Source organism: Hevea brasiliensis, chromosome 16 (assembly GCF_030052815.1).
Source record: "Hevea brasiliensis isolate MT/VB/25A 57/8 chromosome 16, ASM3005281v1, whole genome shotgun sequence".
Classification (NCBI taxonomy): domain Eukaryota; kingdom Viridiplantae; phylum Streptophyta; class Magnoliopsida; order Malpighiales; family Euphorbiaceae; genus Hevea; species Hevea brasiliensis.
In genome coordinates this window covers 49,879,475-49,892,166 of record NC_079508.1, presented here as the reverse complement: position 1 = coordinate 49,892,166, position 12,692 = coordinate 49,879,475, and positions in this window count along the sequence as shown.

Sequence of the window (12,692 nt, the reverse complement as noted above, 5' to 3'; positions counted from 1 at the left end):
CCCACTTGAAAATCCTCATTCTCATTTGAAGAAATTTTTGATGATATGTGGTACACAAAGACAACCTGGAGTTTCTGATGAAGTTATTTGGCTCACCTTATTTCCATTCTCTCTTGGGATTCAAAGATTGGAGTGGTATGATTCATCGCCACAAGCTATTATAGCTACTTGGGAGCAAATTATCTCAAGCTTTTATATCTCAATTTTTCCCACCTGGGAAAACTACTCAATTGAGGAAGTTGATGGTATCTTATAAACAAAGAGATGATGAAACATTGTATTAATCCTGGATGAGAGTTAAGGAGCTTGAAAGGAAATGTCCTCATCATGAAAAAACCAAATGGATGATTGTTCAGAATTTCTACACCAGAGTTACTCCACCATAAGAAACACAATTGATTCACAAGCAGGAGGAGATTTCATGAGAATGACAAGTGAAGAATGCTATGATCTATTAGAGAAGATTGCTCATAATACCCATTTATGGGGAAATCCTAGAGCACTTGAGCCAAAGAAAGCTGGGATCTATGAACTAGACTCAGTTAGCTACATGAATGCAAGATTTGACCAGTTAACTCAGCTTCTTAGTGATTTTTGCATAAAGGCAACAACCTCAACTCCTACAACTATGCAACAAGTTGCCTTCACAGATGGAACTCAAAGTTGTGGAGTTAATTACTCTTCTTATGGTGATGATTATTTGCAAGAACAAGCTGCTTATGCAGGAGGTTATCAACAGAAACCTATGGGAAATGCTTATTCTAATGTGAACAACTCAACATGGAGACCACAAGCAACTTTTGCTCAACAAGGCCAAAGCTCAAATTATGCTCATAACCAGCAGTTTATGCAGCAAAATAAGCCTCAATTTCAGCCCACAAGGCAGCCACCACCTGGATATCAAGCAAGAGCACAACAATCCCTTCCACCTCATGAACCGAAGCCATCTTTGGAGAGCATGATGGAGAAATTTTTTGCTGAACAAAGCAAGATGAATAGCAAATTGGAGGAAGAAATGCAACACATGAGACAAACCATGGATCAATTACAAGTCCACAACCGCATGTTGGAGACTCAATTGGCGCAACAAGCAAGCTCATCAGGAAGCAATTCCTATGGGAAACTACCTAGCCAACCACAAAACCCTCATGAGCAATGTAAGGTTGTAACCTTGAGAAGTGGTAAAAAAGTTGGTCAAGAGAGTGAAAACAAGAGAGAAGAAAAAGAGAGCACAAAAGAAGAAAATTCAGTTGAGAGCAAGAAAAATGAAAAAGAAGAAGAAAGCAAAAGTGAGCAAGATGAGGGAGAGAAACCATACATCCCACCTGAACCTTACAAACCCACCCTTCCCTACCCTCAAAGATTCATCAAGCATAAACTAGACAAACAATTTGGCAAATTCCTTGAAGTGCTAAAGAAGTTGTATATCAATGTGCCATTCACTGAGGCACTATCCCAAATGCCAAGTTATGCCAAGTTTTTGAAGGAGATTCTTTCCAACAAGAGAAGGCTAGAAGATTATGACACCATCAACTTGGGAGAGCAATGCAGTGCTATAATCCAGAAGAAGTTACCTCCCAAACTCAAAGATCCGGGTGTGTTTTCCATTCCTTGTCATATTGGTGATAATTGTGTGGCAAATGCTTTATGTGACCTTGGAGCTAGCGTCAGCCTAATGCCTCTTTCAATATATGAGAAGTTGAATATGGGAGAGTTGAAGCCCACAAACATGTATCTTTCATTGGCTGACCTTTCAATTAATTATCCTGAAGGCATTCTTGAAATTGTGTGTATCAAGGTTTGTTAATTATACATTCTGTTAGACTTTTTGATTTTTGATTTGGAAGTAGACACTAAAGTTCCTATCTTATTGGGAAGACCCTTCTTGGCAAATACCGTGCATTAATTGATGTGAAGGGTGAGCAATTGACACTTAGAGTGGGAGATGATCAAATGATATTCAACATCAATCCTGCCATGAAAAGGAAACATGAAGAAGTTGAGTCTTGTTTACGGGTAGACATTATTGATGAGATTGTTCAAGAGCATTTCAGAAAAGGCTACCCACAAGACCCACTTGAAAATTGCTTAGTCCATGGTGGGAGCATTGATGATGATAATCACAACATAGCTGCTTTTGCACAACACTTGGAGAGTTCTCCACCACATCCTGAAGCCACAATTTTTCAACTTGAAGGAGTGCAAAATTTGGAGATCAAACCACCATCATTAAAGGTAGAGGATGCCCCAAAGGTAGATCTTAAACCTCTTCCTTCCAACCTCAGGTATGCTTTTCTTGGACCCAATGAAACATATCCTGTTATAATTAATGCATGTTTGACTGATATTGAGATTGACAAATTGTTGAGAGTTTTGAGAGAATATAGAAGAGTTTTGGGTTATGCAATTGATGATATAAAGGGAATTAGTCCAACAATTTGTATGCATAGGATTTTCCTAGAGCCAAATAGTAAACCTTCCATTGAACACCAAAGAAGATTGAATCCTACAATGAAGGATGTTGTGAAAAAGGAAATCCTAAAATTACTAGCTGCTGGAATTATTTACCCTATTTCCGATAAAGGAGTGGGTTAGTCCTGTGCATGTTGTACCAAAAAAGGTGGGGTGACAGTTGTTAAAAATGAGAATAATGAATTGATACCCACTAGAATCAAGCATAGTTGGAGAATGTGCATAGACTATAGGAAATTGAACAATGCTACAAGAAAAGACCATTTTCCTCTTCCTTTTATGGATCAAATGTTAGAAAGATTAGCCAAGCATTCATTCTTTTGTTACTTAGATGGATATTCTGGTTTCTTTCAAATTCCAATACATCCTGATGACCAAGAGAAAACTACCTTTACCTGTCCCTATGGCACCTTTGCCTATCGAAGGATGCCATTTGGATTGTGTAATGCACCTACCACCTTTCAAAGGTGCATGATGGCCATTTTTTCTAATTTTATTGAAGAAATTATGGCGGTCTTCATGGATGATTTTTCAATATATGGCTCTAATTTTGATTCATGCTTGACTAATTTGTCTAAAATCTTACAGAGGTGTGTTGATAATGATCTAGTGTTGAATTGGGAGAAATGCCACTTTATGGTCCAAGAGGGGATCGTTTTAGGGCATTTAATCTCAAAAAGGGGAATTGAAGTGGATAGAGCTAAAATAGAAATTATTGAAAAAATGCCCCCTCCAACCACTGTCAAAGGAGTACGGAGTTTCCTTGGACATGCCGGGTTTTACCGGCGATTTATTCAGGATTTTTCTAAACTTGCTAAACCCTTAACAAATCTTTTGAATCATGATGTTAAATTTGATTTTAATCAAGATTGTATGGTTGCTTTTTGCAGGTTAAAGACGGCATTAACAATGACTCTATCATGCAACCCCCAGATTGGACTTTGCCATTCGAAATCATGTGTGATGCAAGCGAGTTTGCTGTTGGAGCTGTCCTTGGCCAGCGAAAAGATGGAAAACCTTATGCCATTTACTATGCAAGCCGAACCCTTGATGAAGCCCAAGTCAATTACGCCACAACTGAAAAGGAGTTCCTTGCGGTAGTATTTGCACTCAATAAATTTCGTTCTTATTTGGTCAACTCAAAGGTAATAGTTTTCACTGATCATGCTGCAATAAGGTATTTAATGAGCAAGAAAGAAGCTAAATCTAGGTTGATTAGATGGATTTTATTACTTCAAGAATTTGATTTGGAAATAAGAGATAAAAAGGGTGTTGAGAATGTGGTGGCTGATCACCTTTCTAGGATAAAAACTGAAAATAAAGATGATGAAATTGTGCCAATTGATGAATTTTTCATGAATGAGCAGTTGTATGTGTTGAATTCTGCACTTCCATGGTTTGCTGATATTGTGAATTTCTTGTCTTGTGGTGTCTTGCCACCTGATTTATCTTGGCAGCAAAAGAAAAGATTCTTGCATGATGTTAAATTTTATTCTTGGGAAGAACCTCTTTTGTTTAGGAGATGCAATGATGGAATAATTAGAAGATGTATACCAGAGGAAGAAATAAATGATGTTATTTACCATTGTCATTCCTCTGAATATGGTGGTCATTTTAGTGTCTCAAAAACTGTTGAAAAAGTCTTGACATCAGGTTTCTATTGGCCTAATATGTTTAAACATGTGAGAGACTTTGTAAGCAAGTGTGATAGGTGCCAAAGAGTAGGCAACATTTCCAAGAGAGATGAGATGCCCCAACAATCCATATTAGAAGTTGAATTATTTGATGTGTGGGGAATTGATTTCATGGGGCCATTTCCATCTTCTTATGGAAATAAATATATCTTGGTAGGGGTGGACTATGTATCTAAATGGGTAGAAGCTATTGCTACACCTACCAATGATGCAAAAGTTGTGGTGAAATTTCTAAAAAAATTTGTTTTAACCAGGTTTGGTGCCCCACGTGCCATAATTAGTGATGGTGGTAGCCATTTTTGCAACCACCAATTTGAAAAATTGATGAGAAAATATGGGGTAAAGCATAGGATTGCCACACCATATCACCCTCAAACAAATGGCCAAGTAGAAATCACAAATAGAGAAATCAAGCAAATCTTGGAGATAACTGTAAATAAGTCCATAAATGATTGGTCCCTTAATTTAGCTGACACTCTTTGGGCATATAGAACAGCATTTAAAACCCCCATAGGAACTACACCTTATAGGTTAGTTTTTGGGAAATCATGCCATTTGCCCGTAGAGTTAGAACATAAAGCTTATTGGGCCATAAGAGCAATCAATTTTGATTTACAAGCTGCTGGACACAAAAGACTTTTGCAACTTGATGAATTAGAAGAATTGAGACTTGATGCTTATGAAAATGCTAGGATCTATAAAGAAAGAACTAAAAAATGGCATGATAAGCATATCAAGAAAAAGGACTTTAAAGAAGGAGATTTGGTTCTCTTATTCAATTCAAGGTTAAAATTTTTTCCAGGAAAATTAAAATCAAGGTGGTCAGGTCCATTCAAAATTGTGAAAGTTTTACCTCATGGTGCTGTGGAAATTTTTGGTGAAAAATCTGGTAATTTCAAGGTAAATGGACAAAGATTGAGGCACTATTCAGTTGGTGAGCCAATCGAGAAGATAGCAACTTGCTATCTCTCTCATTCTCCATAACATCTTGAGTGAGTATGGTCAAGCTAAAGACCTAAACTTAGCATTTTTGTGCATAACTCCCAATTTTTCTTTCATTTGTTTTAAGTTTTTTTTATATACTCCGTATTCAGAATTTAACATTGTTCTAATTTCCTTGTGCAGATGGGATGCAATGCATTGCAAGCAAATGAGCATAAAAAAAAAAAAAAAAAAAAAAAAAAAAAAATTTCATGTCTTTATTTTAGTTGCTTAACTAATTAGTATTTTGAACTTGTTTAGTTAATATTTTGCTTGTGTTGTTTTTATTTTACTTGAACCATTTACTTATTCAGTTTTTTTTAGTTCCTCATAAAATACATTTTTATTTTATGATTTTAGTACATTGCTCACTTGCTTTTATGTGCTACTTCGAATTCACACTTGATGGTTACATTTTTGAGCTTAACTTCCTATTTCAACTTTTTGAGTTTAATTGATTTAATGGCTTCCATTGCACTGTTTCTTTTGCAATAAGTGCAGCAGCTGTCCAATTTTACCTAATTGGCTGCACTTCAATAAGGTAACACTTCTTATCTCAGCTTGTGTCACTTTCAACACAAGTTGTGCTATCGCTTATGCAACAGGGTAATAATTCTCTATGCACATATAGCCAAACTATCCCATTCCTTGCAATCTTTTAACATTGAGGACAATGTTCATTCTGAGTATGGGGGAGAGGGTAAATTTTTTGCAAAAATTATTTTTCCTTGCAAAAATTATTTTTCTTTTTCATTTGCATATAGCGACACACTCATTACTTCATACTTGTACATATTCACATACATACACTGCATATAGCTTCATATACTTAGTTATGCATACTTAGTTGCATATAGGTTGACTATACATTTATACTCATGCATTTCATTTAAAATTTTTGGATTTTTAAACCAGTCTTTGAACTCCATAAGCCACTTATTCAAGCAATCCAACTTGTCTTTAGATGGTTAGTGGAATGAAAGTTCCAGCTGGGTACAAAGTCTTAAGCATTATTCTTTCTCTTACTTAATAGCTGAAAATTAATACATTCATCTAGGTATGCAGATTCTGATTAGTTATTTTGAGTTTTGAGTGTCTGGATAAGCCTTTAAGAAAGAAAATGGTCATTGTCGTCTCACCATTCCTAGAACAAGCATCTTAGATCTTTCAAAGCGAAATTTTTAACTTGCATTTGATAAGAATATGATTTAGGCATTTCTTCATATTTTAAACCTCACATTTAGCCTTAACCTACCTTAATTTCATTTTAACCCTTGCAAACCCCCTTGAACCTTAAATCCCTAATTTCTTTGGAACCCAAATCATTTACCTAGCCATTAAACCTAAACACTACCACCTATCTATGAGAATAATATTTTAGCAATTAAGTGCATAAAAAATGATAATGATATAGGCTCGGAGGATTGAAACATCTTGAAAAGTGCTAGAGTAATTGTGAAAAGTTGAAAAGGTCACCAAAATATCCCAAAGGTAATTTTGGGTGTGACATGAAATAGGGACCAATACAAAATCAAAATAAAATAAAATAAGCATAAAAAAAATAGTCCCTTTGTATAATCATTGTGATAGCACTTGAGATTCATTGTGAATTTCTTTCCTCTTGATATTAAAAAAAAAAAAAAAAATATTGGATGCACTTTGAGTTTCATGATTAATATTATTCTCATATTTTGTTTACCTTATTCCCTTTCTTTGTTAACCACAATTTAACCCCATTAGACCCCATTACAACCCTTAAAAAGACCTAATGATTCTTTGAAAAATGCTCGTTACATTAGTAGAGTTAGATCTTTTATGCTTGCATATGGGTTTGGCAATATAATCTTCCATACATTACTCACCATCTATTTGAGACACATTGGCTATCTATTTCATTTAGGTTTGTTTTGGCACAATTGACTCTTGTAGTTGGTTGGTATTTGTTGCTTGGGTTGATTGGTTAATTCTTAGCTATTCTGTAATAGTTGAGAGTGCTTGCTTCATTCTTTGTGCTTTTGCTGGTGGGAATTTGGAATGTTGGTGGCTAGAGGTAAGTTGGTAGTTTGGATTAGTGAATTTTTGAGTTTTCAAAGACTGATTCTATTCCCTTCCAAATGAGTTTTAATGAAATTTTGCTTGAGGACAAGCAAGAGTTTGAGTATGGGGGAATTTGATGCATGCATTTTAGATCATCATTTAGGAGTAATTTTTGCACATAATTTACCCTTATTCATAGCTATTATTTTAGATATTAGTATATATTTAGTCAATTTTGCAATTTTCACGTTTCTTAGTTTAATTTTTGAATTTATTTGCTTTGTAGGTTAAATCTGGAGAAATTTGATGAATTTTGATCAGAATAGCCATTTGGAGGAGATTAAAGTCGAAATGCAAAAATTTTGAAGTTGAGTTAAAAATGGCCGAGAGCGACACAACCTGCAGCACAACCAAATTAGCTTATGTCGAAGGTTGTGTCGATCGTCAGATATTCACACCGAGAACGACACAACCCGCGACACAACCGACTCGGCTTATGTCGTTTTTACTGGAAAATTGTTGACGTGGCATTTCCGTTACTCCAGCTTTTTACCTCACCTTTTCTGGATCCTTCCCCCTTTTACCCATTCTAGAACAGTCCCTTAGCCTATATAAAGACCCATTTTATCACTTTCTTTCCATATATAGAGAGCAAGGGAGTCATTTTCGGTAAAAGTGAGAAAGAGGGAAAGGGAGGAGCATCTTCTGCATCTTCTTCCAGCAGCAGCAAGGATCACGTTTCTGCACTTTTCTGCAGAGATCCTGCTGCAAATCTGCTGGGTTTTTCTACCCCTTTAAGCTTACATTTCCATTATCTCTTCATTTCTTCATTTGGGTTTATTTTTAAACAATGATTTGTGAGTAGTTGATTGAGATTCTAGAGATGGGTTTGTAAATATTGATTTGTTTTGTGGTTTTGAACTGATTTAGCCATTTAAATGAAGATTGTTATATTTTGATTTATTGCTTGTGTGCTTATTTCCTTGCTTGATGAATGGGCCCTCATTAAGTTAAGTTTTAATCCTTAATAGATGGACTGAAAAGTGAATATTGGGGATAGATAATCTTGCAATAAACTTTATTTTCTTGGTGTTAGAAATAAGCTAAGAAGATTAAGGGGAACTTTCCAAAAATCAATTAGAGCATTAATTGGGTTTTTGTTAGATTTGAAATACCGTGAAAACAGGGTTTGATTTAATGAAAACCAATTTTGAGATGCTTGAAAAAGGTTTCAATAATTTAAGAATTGATTTCCCTCAAAATTGCAATTCTCATGTGTTTGGCTAAATTAGGGAAAAATCACATGCAAACAATATTGAAAATCCAATCTCTAGAATCAATTTATTTTTCATTGAAATTAGATATAAATTCTCCAAACCTCATAAATAGCAATTTCAATCTAAATCCAATTTAAATTTAATTCCAATTTAAATCCAATTTCTATAATCACTTTATTTTTATTTTTATTGAATTTAGATTTAATTCCTCTCAATTTCATAAATAGATATTTCAAATTAATTTTTGGGTAATCTAGTTTAATTAATTTTAGTTAATTGATTGATCTAGTTTTAATTCCTCAAATACCAATTTTAATTTCAAATTTCATTTTACATCTTTAATTTTTGTCTTAATTTTAATTTTTAGATTTTATTTTTAATATCTTTTAATTTTTGTCATTCTAATTTGCTTATACTTTTATTTCCAATTTAAGCACAATTCCCTGTGGGATCGATATCAATTTTTAAAACTATACTACTGTGACCCGTGCACTTGCGGACACACAGTTACCAGTCAACTTTGAGGAGAATCCAAAATATGGCTCAAAAATTATGGCTATATCACTATGAAGGGAATAACAGTAGTAATAGGCCTCTTATTAATCCCATTCTAGTGCGATGGTCTACTCCTAACAGAAGCTTCATCAAACTCAACTGTGATGCTGCTTGGAAGGAGTCCTGCCATTTGACTTCTGTTGCTGTTATAGCTAGGAACCACACAGGGAGGATTCTTGATGGGGTGACAAAAAAAATTCCCTTACTCATTAATACATACATTTTATATAGTCATTTAAATTAAATTTCATAGTTATTTTATTGATTTCTTAGTCAATTTTAGTTAATTTTAGTAGTTATTTAGTTACTTTTGTATAATTATTAATTTTTAGACTAATTTATAATTTTGCTTTTATTTTATAGATTAAAAGTATTTTTTGAGAGACTAAAAGTAATTATACAAGTGAGGAGTGATTTTCAGGTCCAAAAGTATCAAAATGAAGCTTGAAAATTAAAGAACATGAATTGTCGAAATCTGCACAATTTGCTACACAGCCTATGCAGCTTTTGCACAGAGATCATAAGTAATTTTGGACCTACCGAAATTTTTACAAAGGACTACACAAGCTATGCACATGCTTATACAAGAACTTGGAAGAGATTTTGAGAATTGTCGAAACCTACACAAGGGACTGCACAACCTGTGTAGGTTGCCTGTGCACCTTCGAGGGAGAAATCTTGCACTTGCCGAAACTTGCACAATGTACTGCATAGCTTATGCACTTTTCATGCCCACCTTGTGCAGCTTCACGAAAAGGAGTTTTCAAACTGTCGAAACTTGCACAACATGTTGCACAGCTTGTTTAGTTCGGTTGTGCACCTTCATGGAAAATTGCCAGACCTACTAAAACTTGCACAACACAACCTGTGTAGCTCAGTTGTGCACTATCACGAAAGACCTCCAAACATGCTGAAACCTACACAGGCAACTCGCACAGCCTGTGCACCTTCATGGGAAGCCTCTGGAGAGTGCCAATTGTGCACAAGATTCTACATAACCACTTGCACAGCCTGTGCACATCTTCATTAATTGTCTGACAAGGGATTTTCTCACGTGAAGACCTCACACACACCATTTTTAGGGCTCTTGTCAAAGAATATAAATAGGACTCTTACATTATTTTTGCAAGAGGAGGAAAATAGAGAAAGAGGAGAGAAAGGAGGACAACAGTTGATATTTTTCATTTTTGGACCAGAATCTAACTTCTTCCTCTCTTCTTCATTATTTTTTACATTTCTCCTATCAGGTTTCTTTAGTTTTAATATTCTTCCACTCTTCTTCATCATTTTTTACATTTCTCCTATCAAGTTTCTTTAGTTTTAATATATTTTTATGATTTATTTTCTCTTTTGCTTAGAATTTCTTGTATTAAATATGGATAGTGAGTAAGATTCTGGAGTTGGATACATAATATTTAAGATATTTTGTGGATTTAAGTTCATTTATCCAGATTTTATAGTTATTATAAAGTTTTATTCATTTCTTGTGTACTTAATGACTTCTTAGTGTAGGATCCCATTAAGTATTATTCTTAATCCTTGGTTGAAGTACCAAAAGGAGAAAACGCAGTGATAAATAATAAAAAAATTAGACTTAATTAACTTAGATCTATAAATAGACTAAAGATTAAGAGGGCTAATAGATCGATTAAGGCACCTAATGAGTTTTAGTTAATTTCAACTCCACGAAAGTAGGATTAAGTTAATTAAAGCACTCTTTGTCTCACTCAAAAGAGTATTTAAAGGACTTAAGAATTAATCTCCTTGAAGCTTATGATTTTCATATATTTGGATAATCAATTTGAAATCCCAAAATAGCTTAAATATGAACTCCTAACTTCCGGAATCATCTTTTTATTATTATTAATTGTTAATTGATTTAGATGGCTTATTTCTTTGATTTTTGTCATTTTTCATTTTGCTACATTTATTCCTTACAATTTAGTGGTACTTGCCATTCAATTAATTTCTTTGTTGAAATTGCATATATACATTTTACATTTTCAAATTCTTCACTTAATTACTCATAGTTCAAATTTAGTTTAGATTAGTAAACTTTTACACCAAAAATTCAATCAACACAACTCTTTGTGGGAATGATATTTTTATCTATATTACTTGAATAACCCATGCACTTGCGGTTGAGCCACATCACTTGTCTCTGTTATGACCCAACCTATGAGCTAGACCGGCACTAGGACCTGGGCCACCCTAAAGCCTCCGAGGCCCGTAGTAAGCCTAATTATTCCTTAACCTAATCCTAAGGCCCATATTGAGCCCAATTTCAAAAAATCAATCGGACAGAGTCCGACTATAACATGGACCATCAAACGGAGAGTTTTTTACTCACTCGACCTGTAAGCACAATATATATAACAATTTGAGGAGCTCAGCTCACCCTCCACATACTCACAACAATACTATTTCAAATGGGAGCTCAGCTCCCTCATTCAACCCAATAATCATCCATGCATACTCATATTTCATGCTTACAATTCCAGTTAATTCATACATAACAGATCCAAATGAATACATCATTTGTAACACCCCTAAGTTCGGTAGTGCGTTCTGCTGCTCCAGTGACCAGTGTTGTCCGGACAGCTAGGATGCCTAGAACCACACTTCAATGAGAGTGAGGAGACATAAAATAATGAAATAAAAGAAAAGAAAGTACAAGAAAAACAAAGGAAAAATGATTGCAAAGAAATGTGATCAAGTTAAGCAGGCAGAAACCTAACGATGGGTGGCCGTCTGGAAGTCACGGCGTGGACCGTTGGATCGTACTGCTGAGGAACCACGGAAAATATTTTTGGGACATAAATAGACCCTTGTTGAAGAATAAATATCATTAGAAATATCAAAGAAAAATTAAATAATTAGTACAAAGAAAAGTGAGAAATCGAAAAACAGACAAAACCCAGAATACTGAAAAATCAGAATGCCACCCGAGCAGGGCATTATGGTCATTTGACATCGAAGTGTCTTTTGACCTAAATGTCCATTAAAAATAAATAGTATTACACTTAGAAAATAAAATGAAAAATTAAATTGGTGGTACCTAAAATAAATAGTGGAAATTATGGGTTAAATGTGGAATAAATGAATAATTACTTTATTATATGATTAAGTGACTAAGTGGACCCCTAAGGGGATTAATTAAATACATAGTGGGACATGTGTACACTTAAAATGCAGCTGAATAAGTCATCTTCCTCATTTGCATTCAAATTGCCGAATTGAAGAGTGAAGGAAACTCCATAGCCATTTTTCATGCAAGCTTTCTTAACTCTCCATTTTCAACTCCAACCTCTTAGTGTTCTTCATTAAACTTTGTCTACACATCACAAGGAAGATATTGATACTAATTTTGAGAAGTTTGATGAAGGTTTAGCAAGTTACAATTAAAGGTAAGTTTGCATTTTTGAGAATTTCTTTGTTAAAGTTTATGTTCATGTTATGGGTGTTAGTTTGGTGAAAGAAAATTTTGAGTTTGAAGGGTTATTGTTGTTTTCATTTTGGACAGCCATGAGTCACGTTTTTGATGAGATATTTGTGCATATAATTGATGAGAAATGGTGTTGATCATGATGAATTAGTAACCTAGTGAATTATTTCATGTTTATGTGGTGATTTATGCACTTGGATGGGAAATTGTAAAATGGACGGCACTTTGATG